The sequence below is a fragment of the Serinus canaria genome, chromosome 27, assembly GCF_022539315.1.
Source record: "Serinus canaria isolate serCan28SL12 chromosome 27, serCan2020, whole genome shotgun sequence".
NCBI lineage: Eukaryota > Metazoa > Chordata > Aves > Passeriformes > Fringillidae > Serinus > Serinus canaria.
In genome coordinates this window covers 4779120-4798543 of record NC_066340.1, presented here as the reverse complement: position 1 = coordinate 4798543, position 19424 = coordinate 4779120, and the positions used below count along the sequence as shown (strand labels likewise).

Below are 19424 nucleotides of genomic sequence, written 5' to 3'. Positions count from 1 at the left end.
ACACTTCCCCAAAAGCAGAGCCCGGCTCTGGGGGAACTCTCCGGGAGTTCATTCCCTGCTCTCCATCTGTCCTTGCCAACAATTACAAGTTTCCCATTCAAGCTGGGGATCAATGCTGGTGATTTAAGGGAGATGTTGTCATCAGGATTCTTCTGAGGGCTGAAAAATGGCATGGGCAGCGTTCAGAGAAAGGGAGGAGCATCCATCAGGGGAACTTTGCCTCCTCTTGCTTTCCCTTGGCTTCCAGGAGCTGGGCTGTGCTTGGCAGGGACAGGCTGTGGAGCCAAGGTGACCAATTCTCCCTGTTTGTCATCCCCTGGCTCTGCCAGCTCCCTGGGAGAGTCCCAGGGCCAGGTTTACAGCTCACCACAGCCTCAGCATCCTGGCTTCCCACCCTGATTTCCATCCCAGGCACTGCCCACCTATGCAAACCAGGGAAGCTCCGTCCCTCTGGCCTTTCCATCCCCTCTGCTCACTCCAGGTGCCACTTGGGGGGCATCACTGGCCTGGCAGGGCCTTTGTTGGGACTTTTGCTTCCTGGCACCACTGGCTGCTGGGGTTTGTCACCTCCAGGGCCTGCAAGTCTGTCCCAGTTCCATCCTTATCTTCCAGGCCCCAAAATTTCCTTTTTCTTTCATTTTCCTGCCCTTCTGTTGTGTTTTCCTGCACTCAGCACAAATCTGCAGCTACTTCCACTCCATTTGAAATCCCACTGGTATTTTGGGGCACATAAATGATCTGCCTTTGGAATTTCCCCTGGCTCTGGAGTGGAGATGTGCACAAACAGTGCCAGGGAAAATCAGGAATGCCACATCTGATTTATCAGAAAACCTAACACAGCCCCTCCAGCCTGGATTGAGCTGGGAATATCCAGCAGCACCAGGGCCAGCAGGAAGAGCTAAAGGGATCTGTTGGGAAGGATGAAAGTTTGACAAGAAGGTCTCACAGCTATGTATGCCTGGCAGAAAGGTTTTTGAATGTGGAGTCTGAAGAAGGAATAGAGATGGAAGCAAGTTTTGATAGAGAAGAAAAGAATTGCTGAGCCAGTCTGACTGGATAACCAAGGAGGCAAAGGGTGTGTGAGTTAGAAGGGGTTTTATGGCTCAGAGCAAAGGATAAACCCACCCCAAACAAGAAAATGTTTTTACCAAGCACAAAGAGAGCACCGGCAAACAAGCCTGCCAATGTGGCAAGGAGAAAAATGTCTCAGAATTTTCCACTACAAAAAAACTGAAAAACAACTTTTGGCTTAAACTGTGATGTACTGACTGTGAGTGATTGGAGAATGGTAACATGAACATGGTAATTAGAGTAGTTATGATAGGCTATAGGGATCCTTCACTCCCTCACCCCAAAAAATTTTAATTCTTCTCTTTAAGCCAGAAGACATCAGTGACTGCCAGGTGGGTTTAGTGTTCAGGGCCTGGCTTTGGTGCACATGGGGAAAGAAGAGACAGGAGGGTTCTGTAGGGCACCTGGGGTGTGACTGCTGCTCAAGCTGCATTTCTGACACTGCAGTGCCACAGGCGAGACCCAAAGGTGCTGGAAGTGTCCAAAGGAGGGACATGAGCATGGGGAAGGTCTGGAGGGGCCACACGAGGAGCAGCTGAGGGCACTTGGTCTGTTCAGCTGCAGCAGAGGAGGCTGAGGGCAGAGCTCACCAAGGGCTGCAGCTCCTCCCCAAGGGCAGCTCTGATCTCTGCTCTGGGACAGAGACAGGACCCAGGGAATGCTGTGAGCTGGGCCAGGCCAGACTCAGGTGGGAGATCAGGGAAAGGTTCTTCCTCCAGAGGTGCTGGCACTGCTCAGGCTCCCCAGGGAATGGGCACAGAGCTCCAGGAGGGTTTGGACAGCGCTGCCAGGGATGCCCAGGGTGGGATTGTTGGGGGGTCTGGGCAGGGCCAGGAGTGGGACTGGGTGATCCTGGGGGCCCTTCCAGCTCAGGTTATTCCAGGATTCCATGAGTCCAAGGAACAAATAAGCACCATTAGTGAGGAATTACTTGCTAAAAGCCTCCCTAAAGACCCGGGAGCTCCTCAGCCCCACCTGCAGCGCTGCCAGCCCTGCCTCAGTTTCCCGGTTAATTAAGTGGGAAAGGAAAGATGATGCAGATGGGAGCCAGGGGGGTCATTAGCAAAGCTCAGCCAGGAGCAGCTGAATATCAGACCCAGGGCATGAATTATTTATCCATGTTAACATTTCCAGCACAATGAGGAAAATGAGCTGGAAATAGCTCGGTAGTTCCTGGGCTCTGCCCAGCACCTCCAAGGATCTTTCCTTCCTGGAGCAGTGGATGTTCTGGATGGCTGGGGGATTTTGCAGGACGTGACCTGTGCCCTGGGAGAGCACCGAGATTGAATCCTGGGGTGAGATTTATTGGAGCTGGAAAGAAAACCAAATTGACAACCCTTTGCAGTCCCCTCCAAAATGACACTGAAATTCTTTTAGTGCAGGGAAGGCCGGATGCAAAATGCAATGAGAAAGTGAAAAAATGTTTGGGGGGCGCTCAGGAATGGTTTGAGCTGCCACACAATCCCCAAGGCAAGTCCAGGTTTGGTCAGATTTACAGGAAAGCTCCAACATGAGAGGATGAAAATAACATTTCACATCTCCCATGGCCTCATTTCTGCCCTTGCAAACGTAGCAGTCTCCAGCTTTCTGTGTGTGCCCCTTCAGTGCAATCACATCCATATTTCCATGGATTTGGGAATCTGGTGAGCCCACACAATGAGAGAGGAAAATAACAGCAAATGAGCCCAGAGCCATGAACACAGGGAGCTCCAGGTCAAGAGCTCCACTTTAATGGAAATGTTTGTTCAGCAACACTGGTTTGGAGCAACAGATGAAGTGATTCTTATTCTCTTTTTTCCTCACAAACAAGTGTTTGGGGAAGAGGTTTAATATGCAGAGCTAGTTGGAATCTGCCTTGCTGGGCTTATTTGTCATAAATTGGAATCAGTGCAAAAATCTGCACTATCAGTTACAGATCGCGGCCTTCTAGAGAGAATAATGAGGAGCAAACTCCCAGCTGGGGCTGCAGGGGAGCTGGGAATGAGCTGGAGATGGATGCTGCTGCTCAGAGCAAATCCCAGGGTGGGTTCAGCACAGGGGGTGCCGTGCCCAGGCCCAGGGCAGGGTTGGCACCTCCAGGTTCCAGCCAGGAGAGCCCCAGGCTGGAGCAGAGAGCAGTCAGAGCAGCCCAGCTCCTGCAATGCCTCAGGGAGGGTCCCTGTGTGGGGCAGGGTGTCACTGACATATTTTATGAAGATTCTTTCACTAGGATTTTTCTCCTGAGAAGCCTCAGAAAAGAAATGTAAATAATAATTATCTGATGGCTGTGGAATGTGGTCTGAAGATGGTTTGCCAACAGGTGCATCTTTGATTGGTTCCATGTGGATTGTTTTTACTTAATGACCAATCCCAGTTCAGTTGGGTCAGACTCTGGTCAGTCACAAGACTTTATTATCATTCTTTTCCAGCCTTCTGATGTTTCCTTTCTCTTTAGTGCAGTTTATCATTTTCTTATAATACCACATCATATAGTATCATAAAATAATAAATCAGCCTTCTGAAACATGGAGTCAAGATTCTCATCTTTTCCCTCATCCTGGGGACCCTCAAACACCACCACAGCAGGGCTGGTGCTGGGGGTAGGGTTTGGGGATGGGCTGTGGGGTGGGGCTGGACACCCTGGGGAGGGGCCCTGGGCTCTCCTGTTCCTCTCTGGGTGTGCTGCCCGATTTCAGTATATCTGACCCAGTGGTTCGAAATTCAAAGTTTGGCCAAGACCAGGGAATGGCTGGAAATGGCACAGGGCAGGGTCAAGTTGGATATTGGGATATTGGGAAAGGTTCTTCCCCCAGAAGTGCTGGCACTGCCCAGGGAATGGTCCTGGCTCTGAGGCTGCCAGAGTTCCAGGAGGGTTTGGACAGCACTGCCAGGGATGCCCAGGGTGGGATTGTTGGGGGGTCTGGGCAGGGCCAGGGGTGGGACTGGATGAGCCTTGGGGTCACTTCCACTCAGGATTTCCAGGGCTGGCAAATCCCAGCGGGTCCCAGGAGCATCCCCTGCTCTGCGACAGACCCTGCCCTCCCCTCCTGCCCTGCTGAGATCACCAGAGCACTCCAAGCCAGTTTAACACCTGCACTGAGGCCTCACAGTCCTTTTCCAGCCCAAACCATTCCCTCATCTCCCAGAACTCCTCTGAACTCCCCTGGCTGCCCCTTGAAGGAACTTGCTGGGCCAAGGGATGGGAGCAATGCAGCAGCTTGGCTCTGCTGCCTGAGCTGCCCCAGCTCCAGGTGCTCCGGGAGCCTTTATTCCCAGTTCCATCCCAGTTCCAGGTGTTCTGGGGCCTTTATTCCCAGTTCCATCCCAGTTCCAGGTGCTCTGGAGCCTTTATTCCCAGTTCCATCCCAGTTCCAGGTGCTCTGGAGCCTTTATTCCCAGTTCTATCCCAGTTCCAGGTGCTCTGGGGCCTTTATTCCCAGTTCCATCCCAGTTCCAGGTGCTCTGGGGCCTTTATTCCCAGTTCCATCCCAGTTCCAGGTGCTCTGGAGCCTTTATTCCCAGCTCCATTTTGGGCAGTGCAGGGAGCAGAGTGGAGCCTTCCCTGGCCCAGCCCAGCTGCAGGAACAGGAGCTGGGTCCTGAGCAGTGCCCAGGACAGGAGCTGATTCCCTGGGGGAAAACCCTCTCCAGGCCCTCCTGGGCTGCAGGAAAGGACAGGGATGGCCTTTCCAAGGGGAGCTGGGATTGCAGGAGTTGGGCAGTAACAGAAACAGCAAACACAGACGCAAGGCTTTTTAAATTGTTTTTTTTTAATTATTCTGTGGTGGTTTAGTGGAAAAAACACTCCAGAAGATGGGCTGGTTTATCCAGTGGGGGAAGAAGAAAATCCTCACAGAATCCAGCCCAGGAACAGCTTTGGGAACACCAGGTTCCCCAAGAACCCAGCCCAAGAGCAGCTCTGGAATAAGGTAGTCTCCTGCTGTTCCAGGCAGGATTTGCTTTCTAATCCCAGTCCAAATCTACTTTTTAAAGTTGAGTCTCACCCAAGGTCTGAGGAGTTTTGCAGCTTCCCAGAAACCACTACCACAGCAAGAAAAATTACCTGTTGTATTGAGAATTGTATTTTTAGCCTGAGATTGAAGTGCTCTGCTCCAGAAGCAGCCACTCCTGCAGGGAGGGAGGGATCCTCAGCACTAAAGCTGGAGGATAAAATCCAGAGAAAATCCTTGCTCAGGGTGTTTCTCCCCCCAGAATTCCTGTGGAAGGACGTGCCAAACATTTTGTGCTTTGGTTTTTAGGTAAAAATTGAGGGAAGTGGCTGCTTGCCCCCAAAATGCTCTGATTTTCTTCATGGAAGCAAAGCCACAACATTTCTTTTACACATGAACCCCCTATTTCTCCTTTCTGTTTTTTGTTTTGTTTTGTTTTGTTTTTTTTTTTCTTTTTCTTCTTTTTTTTTTTTTTTTTTTTTTTTTTGTTTTTTTGTTTTGTTTTTTAGGCTTTTATTTCCAGTATTGGATTTCAGCCAAAAAATATTGGTCCTCAATTACTGAAAATCAATTTATTCTCTTTCTGAGCACTTGGCTTAATCCAGTGCAGAAAAGTCCATTAATGAACTCTCTCCCAGATGAAAACAGAAGCAAAGCTTTGCATTTCATCAGCCCTTGGGGAAGCTGAGCAACTTAAGCTGGGCCAGCAATATTTTAATTAAGCCTTGCTGAGCTTGTCTCCTGCTACAAGAGCCCTGTTTAATTACATTTGTTAAAATACCCTACAGTGGATTGAGTCCCAGCTCCAAAGGGTTTCTCCAGGGTGGGAATGCCAATAAATGCCTGTTGGAACTAAGGACATCCCTCTGGCTGCCCTGGAGGACTCGAGACCCTGGCAGGGGGCTCAGAGACCTTGGCATGGAGTCAAAGACACTGTGCCTTTGATTTTAGCCATGGAAACAATTACCAACTTTGTGTGAGGAGTTACAAAAGTTTGAGTAGAATGTCAGTGAATTTATCTCAGGGTGAAAATGTAGAATTTTGGGGATTTAGAATGGGGGTTCAGGAGGCAAGATGGAGAAATCTGGGCATGTCCTGTCCTTCTTCTCCTTCTTGTGCTCCATCTTCTGCTGTGATGGTGACACTTCTGGATTGGTTTAGGGTAGAGACAGACTGTCTAACCTAGGGGATGGGTATTGGAAAATTATTGTAAACAGAGTACAGGTAGGTTTTAGTATAAAAAGCCAACAGCACCCCAAGGTGGTCAGTGTGCCATGGACTGACCTGCTGGACTGACCTCAGCGGGTCAGAGAAAGAATGGAATAGATAAGGGAAAATAAACAACCTTGAGAACCAGAGCTGAGGAATCTCAACTTCTTCTTTGAGTGCAGGGCTGGGAAAAAAAGACTCTTTAATGGCTCTTGGGAGCCATTCCAGCAACACAAAACACGAGAAATGCCAGCATTTCCCTTGGCACTGCAGCCCAGGTGAGGCCAAACTGGGAGGGAGCCCTTGGGGCAGCTTTAATTCACCCCCAAACTGGGGCTGAGGCACTCCTGGGCTGTCCAGCAGGGAATTCCCCCTTCTTCCCAACAGGACAGCCCCCACTGCCAGGATCCCTGCCCTAGGATGTGCCAGCAGAGATCACCCCCTTGTGGGACAGCATCCCCCTCACCCAGGGCACAGCTCAGCCCTGGCTGGGGCACAGCAGCACCTTTGGGCCAGGAGAAACCTGGGGGATGAGTCCAGAGTGGGGGGAAATACAGGGAATGAGTCCAGAGTGGAGAAAACACAGGGAATGTGTCCAGAGCGTGGGGAAATGTGGGGAACGTGTCCAAAATGGGGGAGAACATGGGGATTGTGTCCAGAGTGGAGAAAAATGTGGGGAATGAGTCCAAAGTGGGGGAAAGCATCCAAAACTCTTCCCCACACAACCAAAGTTCCTCAAGGCTGAATCCCAAGGTGTGCAGCAGCTCTGTCAGGCTGGACACACAGGATTGCCCCATGGTACCAAAAGAAGCTGGAACAGTCAGATTTGGGTGTTTTAAGGCACTGCTGAAGCTGTTTCAGAGGAATCCTGTGGCCTCTGTCTGTGGAAGGAGGCAGGTGCACTGCTGGGAGGGGAGATGGGGCTCACACAGCCCCTCAGAGCAGGGTCTGTGCCCAAAGGGGGTGGAAATCTGAACCTCTGACCCTGCTGTCAGGAGCTTGTGGGTTAGGAATTTCTTCTAACAAAGGGAGTCTTGTGAGGGACATAAGAGTGGGGAAAATGTTGCCTGATTAGTTCCAAAATCAATTACTCAGGGAAGCCCATGGAACAGGCAGCTCTCATCAGAAACCAGCACAATTTAATTAACTCTGAATAGCACTTGGAAGGGGGAACACTGAACCCACTAATGGGTGGGCTGAAGCCTCCAGGGAGGCTTGGATTGGAAGCTCTGTCTGATTCCCTGGGTGCTCCAGCAAAAATTTGTGGCCGCATTTCTTTTCACAGAGAAAAGCAAGGCACAACTTCCCAAGGATTTTCTGGGATTCACATTCTCTGAACCTCAGAGAGAGAAAAACAATTTTTATCTCATTTACTTCTCCTGTGTTTTGGAACAAGTGGAATGCATCATGGAAGATTTTTTACCTGAAGGGAATTAATCGTTGTATTCTGGTGTGATTGTTTTGATTCACTGACCAATTGAATCCAGAGTGTGTGGGGACTGTGGGCTGACAGTCCTGAGATTCTAAGCAGTTCAGTGGAGTTGGATGCTTGGGCAGATCCAGTTTAGACGTAATGTAATATAGTATAGAATAATACAGTATAATAAAGTAATTAATTAGTCTTCTGATAAGATGGAGTCCTCCTTGTCACTTTCTCCCCTCATCAGGGGTTGCCCTGTTTTACTGTAAAAATTAAGGAAGTGATCATTTCCAAAGCCTCAGGGCTGGAGGCTCTCAGGTTCATTTCCAAACAAGGTTTTCCCTTCACAAATTAGTTGGTCCCTTATCCTCCCAGGAATGGGAATTTTTGCTGAGTCTTGAGCCAAATTCCTTTTCCCTTCTTCAAGGTATACATCAGGAGTGGCAGCACTGGAGTTCTCAGGGCCACACAGGAGAAGGGATCAAAGCCTTGGAGCCACAGGCCTGGGGCTGGCAGAGACAATTCCCAGGAGCCAGGACAAGGGAATGGCTTCAAACTGATAGAGAGGAGATTTAGATGGACACTGGGAAGGAATTGTTCCCTGTGAGGGTGGGCAGGCCCTGGCACAGGGTGCCCAGAGCAACTGGGGCTGTCCCTGGATCCCTGGCAGTGCCCAAGGCCAGGTTGGACACTGGGGCTGGGAGCAGCCTGGGACAGTGGGAGGTGTCCCTGCCATGGCAGGGGTGGCACTAGATGATTTTTAAGGTCTTTTCCAACCAAACATTCTGGCATTCCATGATCTTCACAAGAGTCTCTTTGATTTACATCCACAGCTGGATTCCCACCATACCTGTGGAGGCTCCGTGTCCCATCCCTCCCCACAAACCCTCCTGGAGAGCCCTGCCCATGGCACACAGATGCTCTGATTCCCAACAGCCCTTGGCAGGGGTGGTGGGGGCTGCCCTGCAGCTCAGGTTCTCCTCAGTTATGCCCCCCTGAGTCTGGAGTGGTGCTACCACAGGGTTCCAAAGCTGTGGCCCCAGTTCTGTGTGTCAGGTGTGTCACTGCAGCTGCCAGGGGGCACAGGGCTGTCCTCAGCCCCAGGTGGCTCTGGGTGACTGGGAGCTGCCAAAGCTGCTCAATCCCGGTGTCACCAACCCTTTGAACCCTGGTGCCACCCCTCTGCTCAGTCCTGGTGCCACCCACCTGGCTCCCCTTTGCACACAGGACTTTGTCCCCTGCTGGCATTTCCAGAGCCCTGAGCATTTGGAGTCCCAGCAGCAACCCCAAAGCTCCCAGAGGGGTTTTGCAAGGATTAGAGCAGGAGAAGCTGTCACCCTCAAGGAGCTGTGGCAGCAGAGGCAGGGCCTGGCCTGCTGCATCCCTCAGCCCCTGCCCAGGGCTGCTCCCTGGGTCTTCTGCTCCTTTCCCACTGCAGGGATGTGGGGCTGGAGACACGGGAAACTGCACTGGATCAAATCTGGTGCGAACTCAAGGAAAGAAATGAGTCAGGGTGAGTGCAGGTGTCCTTGGGCAGCTCCTGTCTGTCTGTCCTGGCTGGGCTCACACTCAGCACCTGCTCTGTGCCAAAGAGATATTCAGGAATCTCTGGGGCTGCAGCACCCAGCCCTCCCTAAACCCATCCAGCCTTCCCTAAATGCACCCAGCCCTCCCGAAACCCATCCAGCCTTCCCTAAATGCACCCAGCCTTCCCTAAATGCACCCAGCCCTCCCTAAATGCACCCAGCCCTCCCTAAATCCACCCAGCCCTCCCTAAACCCACTCAGCCCTCCCTAAATCCATCCAGTCTTCCCTAAATGCACCCTAAATGTCCCAGCCGAGGGCACAGGGACACCTGGGCTGAGCTGGGCTCCCACTGCAGTGTAAGGAAGGGCCTGGAGAAATCACACTGGAGAGCTGTGAAGTCACATCGAGTATCACTAAAGTCAAATTGAATATTTGTGAACTCATATTGAATATTTTAAGTTCATATTTAATATTTTTGAATCCACATGGAGTATTTGTGAAGTCACATTGAATATTTGTTAGCTGGGACTGCAACCAGGACCAAGGTAGGCAGTAACTTTGCCCAGCCATAGAATGATACAGTGGGAAAATTCACCAGGTGTCAGAGGATGTTTATCTGAACTTCCTGGAGATTCCACGCCGAAATAGGAGAAGTGTCAAATTAAATCAGGCCTAAGATCCATCTTAGACTGGTACTGCAGCTCAGAGAGGCCCCAGTTCCCCATCCAGTCCAGGTGGGAAATGTCCTGTTTTCCACACCATCCTCAGCCCTGACAGCTGCTGGGGAGCTGTCCCTGCCCATGGCAGGGGTGGTTGTTCCAGTCCAAACCTTTCCAAATGGGATTATTCTGACTTCTGCTCCCTTGTTGGCCATTAACCATTGAGTCCAGGTTCTCTTCACTTTTTGGGTACAGCTCAGTGGCCTCACAGCTTCCCCAGCACTGACCCATCCCAATCTCATTCCCCAGGCACTGATCCTGTCCCAGTCCCATACCCCAGGCCCTGATCCATCCCAGTCCCATTCCCCTGATCCCAATCCCATTCCCTGTTCCCCAGGACGTGGGCAGGGGACAGGACACACACCTGGACTTGTGTGGGATGGTTCAGCCACTGATTTTGGGATCCTTTCCTCCTTGCAGGCACTGAAGGCACCGCAGCATTGGCTAAAAGTCCTGTCCTGGTCAGGGAGAGCAGATCCTCCCTGGCTCATAACTCTGAAGGGATGCAGGAGGGCATCCAGTGTTTTAGGCTTGTTGGGAGTTTGAGGCTTGTCCTTCTGGACAGAACCACAATTTTTCTTCCTGCAAGCTAAGCAAGAGTTCCCTGAGCTGAGTGTGGATCTGGAGAGGAGGGAACGACTTGGAAATGAAAGATGCTGGGAATTAAATGTGATCTAAAGTCGCTGTCACATTAAAATGCAATTTTAGGTCTGGTATCTCCCATTCTGCAGGACTTGGACGCAGAGTGCAGGCACCACTGAGAGAGAAAGCTCACCCCGATCCCAGGCACATAAAGCACTGGCTCTGCCTGGGAAGGGCTTCCAAGACCCAACAATAAATAGGAATAATGGAGCCTTAAACACGTCCCTAAGCAGGGCTGACAAATGCCTCCATAAACTGCAGAGTTCCCTCGGGGAGCAAGGCAGGGTTTCTGTGGTTTCTTTGGGGAAAAACAAAGGCAAATCCATGGAAAGCAGCCCGGGGGCTGTCAGGGTGGCCAGGCTGGTGGGAGGTGCCATCTCCTTAGGTGGACCCCGAGCCCGAGCGCAGGGGGAGGGTACAGCGCCAGCCTCGGGCTTTGCCTTATTTCCATGGCAACGCGGGAAGCATCTGGGAGCAGGCAGCTCGGGAAGAGGAGCCAAACTCCAGCTCTTCCTTTGGGTTCCATCCCTGATCCATCCATCCCCTGTCCCGAGGCAGGTTCAGCTGCCAAGGAGAGCTGGCTGTCCCTGCTGGCTCACTGATGCTCACCCTGCAGTCCCTGAGATTTTCCATCCCATTTCAGAGGGGTTCCATGGATCTTCCCTCCTGCCCAGCCTCCTCCGCACTCCACACGAGCCCAGGGCTGCTTTGCATTCCAGACAGGCTCGTGCTGCAGGAGCCAAGCTCAGAAAATTCATCCAGCACAGTTTGGGAATGCTCTGGGTTAAGCCTGACTGGGTTAAGCCCGACTTGCCTGTCACTGACAGGGACCATGGGCAGTGTAGTGGGTGTCACCTCATGCAGGAAGAAAGGGACAGCGAGGCCATGTGTGCCTGCAAAAAAAGATAATTATTGATAAATGGCTGGGGTTTATTCTTCCAGATCCCATTAAAGAATTTCTGAGCTCTTGCTGAGGGCTGGGAAGCATCCCCTGGATTTGGTGTGTGCTGGGATCTCCCCGAGAGCTGCTGGGATTTGGGAAGCTCAGGCTGGCTCTGTGCAGACTCTGTGGATGTGTCACATGAGGGGTGCAAGGGGATGGTGCCAGAGGGAGGATGATGAAGGAGCTGGGATGGGAACAACCCTTGGAGTATGGAGGAGGAACCAGGAAAGCTTTACTGCCAAATGTTTTCCTGCCCATTGCCCCCAGAAAATGCAGCCTCTGCCTGTGGCTGCCTGGATTCCACAGGATTTGGGATTCCATTCCAAAATATTCCCTGCAGTTTACCCCACCTCTCCTTCCTCCTTTCCTATCACTTCTGTGGGGTGACTTCATTGTGACCTGCCAGGGCCTGAAGGGGCTCCAGGAGAGCTGGAGAGGGACTGGGGACAAGGGATGGGGGGACAGGACACAGGGAATGGCTCCCACTGCCAGAGGGCAGGGATGGATGGGATCTTGGGAATGAGGAATTGTTCCTGGCAGGGTGGGCAGGCCCTGGCACAGGGTGCCCAGAGCAGCTGGGGCTGCCCCTGGATCCCTGGCAGTGCCCAAGGCCAGGCTGGACATTGGGGCTGGAGCAGCCTGGGACAGTGGGAGGTGTCCCTGCCATGGCAGGGGTGGCACTGGGTGGACTTTGGGATCCCTTCCCACCCAAACTATTCTGGGATTCCTGATGATCCCTGCTGAGCCCTCGAGCCCTGCCTCTGCAAATTCCCAGTTGTTCCAAGCCCTGCTGGGTTCCCTCACTCCTGGTTTCCATCCCAGGGTTTCCCAGACTCCTCATCCTCCCAGAACTCTGCTGAGGCTCTGGGAGCAGCAGAGGGGTTCTGCCCTTCCTGGGAACCTGCAGGAATTAAGGCCTCCAACCCCAAAGTCTTTATCCAGGACAATTTCCTGTGGGTTGTGCAACTGGGGCTGTGAGGGGAAGGGATTTGTCTGAGGCTGAATCAGTGGGGTGTGGTATTTGCTGGGTCCCCAGGACGAAGGAGGAATTGAGAATCTGACTCCATGTTCTTAGAATTTATATTATTTATTATATTATATTATATTATATTATATTATATATATATTATATTATATTATATTATATTATATTATATTTATATTATATTATATTCTATATTATATTTGTACTAATGACAAAACTACACTAAAGAATAGAGAAAGGAGACTAACAGAAGGCTTAACAAGATACTGATTAAAAACTCCTGACTCTCTCCTCAGAGTCTGACACAGCCTGACTGTGATTGGTCATTAAGTCAAAACAATTCACCTGTTGGAAAAACAATCTCCAAACCACATTCCAAAGCAGCAAAACTGGGAGAAGAAAATGAGATAATATTGTTTTCCTTTTTCTCTGAGGCTTCTCAGGAGAAGATATCCTGGCGAAGGGATTTTTCAGAAAATATGATGGTGACACCTGAGGGTCAGGAGTGTTCCAGAAATTGTTTTCTCTCAGTAGAGTGAGGTGACTGTGATGCAAAGCACTCCCTGCACCCTCCCTGCCACTCCTCGTGTCCCTGGTGAAGGACTCTCCTTGTCCCTGAGTGCTCCCAGGCTGCTGCAGGCTGAAAGATGCCTGAGGACAAGGGTCCCCAGGCTGAGGATTTGCTCATAATCCCTGTCCCAGCTCTCCCTGTTCATCTCTCCAGCGTTCCCAGAGTGGATTGAGCCCCTGGTGGATGTGATGTTGTTTCCCTCCATGGAGGTGACGCTGCCTCTCCTTGGCTTACAGAATCCACAGGCTGGAGCATCAGAGAATTCCAGACTGGAATACACAACATTCCTATTCAGTTATGACAGTTATAACTGAATGTTACAAAGGACATTGAAGCCCCTCCAGTGCCACCCCTGCTTTGGGCAGGGACCCCTCCCCCTGTCCCAGGCTGCTCCCAGCCCTGTCCAGTCTCTCTTTAGACAATATCCACCCTGGGGAGAGGAAGGATTGGATACTGAGCAAGGGAGAGAAGGGATTTTGATTTGAGCCATGATGTTTAAGAAATCTCTCCATTAAAAGTCCATGTTTCTTTACAAGTTCCCTGGTTCTCATGTTCATTTTTGAGCTGAAACAGGCACCACACAGGTGTTGGGCATGCACTAACCCCGAGGGCATTCCCTCTCAGAGGCTCTGTCCACAGACAGGATTCCCCTCAGGAAGGGCTGCTCACATCCCCGGAGTCACCAGCTCGTGCCTCAGACTCACAAACTGTTCAGAACCTTCCTCTGATTCCCCTTCCTCCCTCTCAGCCCTGGGCATGCACAGGCAGAGAAATGGGAGCTCCCAAGTCCTGCTCTGCCCCATTCCTGGGGTAGCATGAATGGGGAGAGTTGGGAATAAAACCATTCCCTGAGGTTCTACAGGATTCATTTCTTTTGTACTTGAACCCTGAGCCTTAAAGAACGCCCTGTAGACCCCTCAGTACTCAGGGATCCCTCAGGGACACAACATCAACCCCAAAGCTCTTTCCCCTCCCCAGCTGTTGTCCAGAGGGGCTGAATCCCTTCTCCAGAGTCTCCCTGCCTGCCTGGAGCTGCAGGGAGGCTTTTCCTTGCAGCCAGGCCTTGGATCAGGGCCAGCCCAGCCACTTGGAGCTCCTGTAATTAGTCAAAATGTGAGAGTGAATTATTTTCTGACAGAAGATGTGGGCAGACAGAGCTTTAAGGCTTCATTAGCCCCAGCAGTGGCAGGGTCAGTCCCCTGGGCTCAGTGGCCTGAGCTGTGCTGGAGAGCAGCTCCTGTCCTGGATGATGAATGAGCAGGGGCTGATCTGCCAGGCTGGGAGCACACAGCAGTGTCACCCCAGCCGAGGGACACCGCGGGGCTGCTCCCTGCTGCAGGAGTTGAGCCCGGGGGCTCTGCTGTGCCCTGGGGGAGCTGGCAGTGCACGGGCTAAACCCCAGGGCTGATACAGCGGGGCCTTCCCGGAGGGACCAGCTGGGGCTCCCCTGCTGGGCTCTCTGTGCCTCAGTTTACCCATTTGCAATGATTCTGTTCCTGCCCTGGAGCTGCTCGGGCACTGCCCAGGGAACGATTCCAGCCCCAAGGCTGCCGCAGCTCCAGGAGGGTTTAGACAGTACTGCCAGGGTGTCCTGGGTGGGATTTTGGGGTGTCTGGGCAGGGTCAGGGGCTGGGATGATCCCTGGGGTCCCTTCCCATGTAGATTTTCCCTGATCCTGTGTGTCCAGTGCAATCATCTGTGCTGCTGCTCCATGGCCAAGTGGCACTCCCAGCCCAGGCTCCAGAGTGAGCTCCAAGGGCTCCCAGCCCTGGCCAGAGCTGCCCTGAGCTCAGGCTCGGTGGCAATCAGGCTGTGATCCCCTGTCCATGAGTCTCATTCCGAGCAAAGCCAGCCCTGCTCCTGTGCCCCAGCGACAAAGCCAGAACTGGCTTCTGTCACCTGGACAGCTGCAAACCCCAGTGTTAAAAATAGGTTAGAAATGGCTAAAATAGTTGATAATTGTTAAGTGTGATAGATGAGTAATGCAATGATTGACTGTCACAATTAACAGACAAATATCATGTATATAGGATAAGAAAAGTTTTACAGATTTATAGTTATGTTGTACCCCCTCGCATGGTTATCAAGGGACAGCTGGGTTGGGACATCTGAGAGGGTCAGACTGTCACTGTGGCAACATCTGACCTCCAATCAGGATTTGAGGAAGAGATCTCCACCACTGGACAGGGAAGAAGGGGTTGATGGACAGAACTTTGGGAGGGGTTAAAAGGTTAAAAGGGAAAACCTCCACTGTGTCAGAGAGAGTACATGGCAGGGAAAATCTTTTGCTCCTGGTGCCGTAACCTTTTTTCTCTATTCCGTTTTCTGTTGTATTTTTAATAAGGTTTAATAAACCTTCCTAAACTATGAAAAGTGAGTAGCTGTTGCTTACATTAAGCATGTACTGTTAGTTTGGGTGTTCTATTTTAAAAGATGTTAGAAGGGTAGTTATAAGAAATTGCATCTAAGTAAAGTGCACCACTCCCCAAGCGAAACGAGCCAGCCTGGACAGAACTGCAATGGGCCAATCAAGCATCTTAAACTTTTGTGAAAAATGCCAATCACTTGTTTTTAAAATTTTAAATAGTAATAAGATGGTTATAAAAATAGTAATATAATTAGAGTAATAAAAATTTGGACAATTTGGATTAGGACAATATGAGACAATAAAAAACAAAGAGTTGCAGACTCTTTTTTTGCTTTTTCTGGGAAAAAAAAACCCAAAAAAGGACCCACTGGCAGCTATATATCAGAAAGTACAGAAAGAACTCCTGGGTCATTCTGCCCTACTTCCCGAAGCCTCTCTGTCTGTCTCCCCTTATCTCTGTCCTTCGGCTTGTTATAAATGATCAGTCAGAAATCCAAATTAATAAATGCGAAAGATTTTATTTTCGTGACCAAAACACGGTCCTCAAAAGCCATAGCCAAAGAGACAGCGTCGAGCCCAGGATCGGCTCTGGGTGAACCCTGATCCGACCTCTATCCATCAGATCTCCCTCTGTTCATGAATGCCATTTCCAGCAGGGCTGTTTGATACAGGTTTTTATGCCTGAGGCAGAGGTGCCCAGATTTCTTTTGTAACCCCGCGTATGTATGAAGGTTGCTTTCACTGTGCAGGGCTGGACTGTCGCTGTTTCCTGAGTAGTGGCAGGTGCTGATCATGTCAGGGGAAGTCCCGTATTCAGATGTATGTTCCTTGGGACTTTGGTTATCTTGATTGATGGCATCTACCAAGCCATGATCACCCTTGGCTGTTCCCTGATGGCTCTGGAGAAAGCCCATCTCCATGCTGGCCACGTTCTTTTATTAGTAAACAAAGCATTGTTCTCCTGCTGCCTCCAGGAGTTGCATAATTCCAGTGGTTGTCTTTGGGATTCTCATTCTTCTCCTGCCCTGCCACTGGCTGCCTGCTGGTTACATCCTGTCCTTGGATGGAGAGGAGAACAGGGGCTGGAACGAACTATTGCTGGTAGTTTGTTAGCACAGAACACTTGTTAGGTAGCACAGAAAGCATAGGAGAAAAGTGCCTGAGCCAGAATGTATCTCTGAACAGTAACTATCATCTTGATAGTCTCCTGACTACAAAAAACCAGCTGCTTTGAGATCCTCACTTTAGGTCATTGATGTTCTGCTTCATCACTCTCCATTAAAGTTACTGCCATTGCCTCCAATGCTCTTTTGCTGCCTGCTTCTGCCCCTGTGTCTCCTATGCTTTGTATTGGTATTACCAATATTGTGGATGGCTTGTGTGGCCCTTGCTGCTGAACCAAACAGCAGCAAAAGCTGAGCTAAATTAGGGGCAACTTTCACTATTTTTAAGCTAAGAGAAACATCCCCGCTTGTCTCTCTGGCAGTGCATCTCTCCTCTGTAAATGAGTATAAGTCATTTCCTCTTACTGTTCCCCCAGTTAGAACAGTAATTTTCTAGCTTCCTTTTGGCCTTCCTTGTGGTTTCTTCACTGGCTGTGGTTCCACAGCATCCTGTGAGATAATAGCTGTGTTTCCACAATCCTCCTGGGATAAAAGGAGAAAACCATTTAAGCAGGATGATCCCTGAAACAATTTACAATCTCTCATTCTGGTTGGTCTTGGACTGCCTTACTCCACTAAGAGCACCCAGACCCCTAAACAGCTGGCTGTCTCTGCTTTTCCAGCTGTGAAGTGCATTAGAAGATGATCAGCAATACTCCTACCTCTTGTTGTCTTTTGGGCTGGGGAGATGAGTAAGTTCCAAGAACTCTGGCCAAGGGGCCTTACCTGTTCTATCCAATGACTGCTGCAGAAACAGAGGGTGATGACACATCAAAGTCTCCAAGGTAGAACAGAGACCTGGCCAGCCCCTCTCACACATGTCCTGGCTGAACTGTCACTGCCTGTCCCATCAGAGGTGCCTTTGAGGCCAGGAGCTGAGATTTCCCAGGGTGCAGATCCTGCCGCTGTCCTGGGTAGCCCCAGCATTTACCCCAGAACACCTCTCCTTCCCTTGTCCTTGTTAGAAAGCTTCCCAGGGCTGCCTGCAAATCCCATCAGGCTACTGCCATGGCATCCTCAGACATCCTCTTGGGATGATGTTCTCTCACCTGTGGCTGTTTCTTTGGTCTCTTTCTCTTCAGCAAAATCAGGTTTGCTGTGGGGAGAGTAGGGGCTCAGAGCAACAAGGGGATAAATAAGGGGCTTTCTAAAAGTTGTGTGATGCTTGTGCTGTGGGGAACCTTGTGCTGGAACCTTCTGCTGGTACCTTGTGCTGGAACCTTGTGCTGGTGTGTTACCTCGTTCACAGGGGTCCCAGGATGAGGGAAGAGATGAGAAAGTTGACTCCATGTGTCAGAATGATTTATTATTATATGATAGATAATATATAAAAACTATACTAAAAGAATAGAGAGATGGATTTCACTACCATGCTAAGCTAAGAATAGAAAAAGAATGTCTACACAAAGGTCTTCTCCCAGACCGAGACCAGCTGGACAGGTGAGCTGTCATTGGCTCTTAATTGCAAACAGTTTGACGGGGCCAATCAGAGATTTCCTCTGTTGCATTCCACAGCAGCAGATAAGAATCGTTTACAGTTTGTTCCTGAGACCTCTCAGCTTCTCAGGAGGGGAAAAATCCTAAGGAGAGGATTTTTCATAAAACATGTCGGTGACACTGGTGTTTTATCAGGCTCTATCTTGTATATGCTGAAATCATTGGAAGTATGACATGGTTTATATTAAGGTTGCAAACACTAATGTGCTTCACTGGGTGTCCTGGATAAGAGGAGAAGGAGGCTGTTTGCTCTGTGCAGGGCCTGAGAGCAGGGGGATGCGTGCAGAAAGTGACTAACACTGCTGCATTTAAATTAAAGAGGAATTCCCTAATTTAAGCTGATCACAGAATCATGGAAGGGTTAAGGATCTTAAAGGCCGGGGGTAGGGACACATTCTCCTCTTCCAGTCTGCTCCAAGCCTCATCCAGCCTGGCCTTGGACACTTCCAGGGATCCAGGGGCAGCCACAGCTTCTCTGGGCAACCTGTTAACAGAGGATTAACCCTGAAAAGCAATAGCCTGTTGCATATTCACACATCTCATACATGATGCATAAATTCCAACACAGGATTCTGTCTGGTCATCGTCAGCTTCTTCCTCTTAATCCTAACAGTGTCTTCATAGCTGAGTGAGGTGGGAAGAAGTTTGTTTCTCCTGATAATGGTGAAATAAATTATCTTTCTCTGAAAGATTTTGGTGTCCTGTGGCTGCTATCTGATGCAAGTCCTTTCTTTAAAAAAAGTATCTTACATAGCATGGTTTCTATTTTAACATTTTGTTATAACCTAAAGCTATATTTAACACACTACTTTAAGAAATTAATACAGCATTACTTTCTAACAAAACACTTATAATATTCATTTTAATATTTGTGAAAAGCCAATCATAAAATACGCAAATTTCACAACCTTCATGCAAATGAAGGATCCAAAAAGAAACCTATCCAAAAGGACAAAAAACAGGATAAAAAAGGGAATTCTGACCCACTGAATCTGTGCTGCTCTCCCTGGGACCTCAGGGACATTGCTGCTGGGGAAGTCCCAGCACTGATCCTCGACGGGAACACTCCTGCTCAGCCCGTGGGCCCCCTTGCTTTAGGGCCTTCTTTTAGTATAATTGTCTTGGTTTGGAAAGACAGGTGCCTGCTAAAGAAGTCAGGAGCCTCCCTTGAAATGGAGAATGCAAACCCTCCCCACCCCTCCAAATTGCTATGAATTTTAAATTAAGGGGCTCTCAGGCAAAAAATATGGGAGCAGGAAATAACAGTTCTTTAATAGGGAAAGGAAAAAAAAAGGATAAAACAAAACAATGCAATGCACTAGAACAACACTGACAGAGTCAGAACTCAACTTGACACCCTGTTGGTCAGGGTGTTGGTAGC

The 19424-nt window shown here is 50.0% G+C and overlaps 1 protein-coding gene and 1 long non-coding RNA gene across 3 annotated transcripts in view; both read left to right on the top strand.

The window, feature by feature from the left end:
- The window catches only part of LOC103821678 (acid-sensing ion channel 2), a 460082-nt gene that overhangs the window by 260903 nt on the left and 179755 nt on the right, over positions 1-19424 (top strand). The gene's annotated exons all lie outside the window — the stretch shown is intronic.
- LOC108963620 (uncharacterized) lies at positions 8893-10590 on the top strand. The gene is made up of 2 exons (XR_001992330.1): positions 8893-9141; positions 10295-10590. It is a non-coding gene; the product is annotated as an uncharacterized LOC108963620 (long non-coding RNA).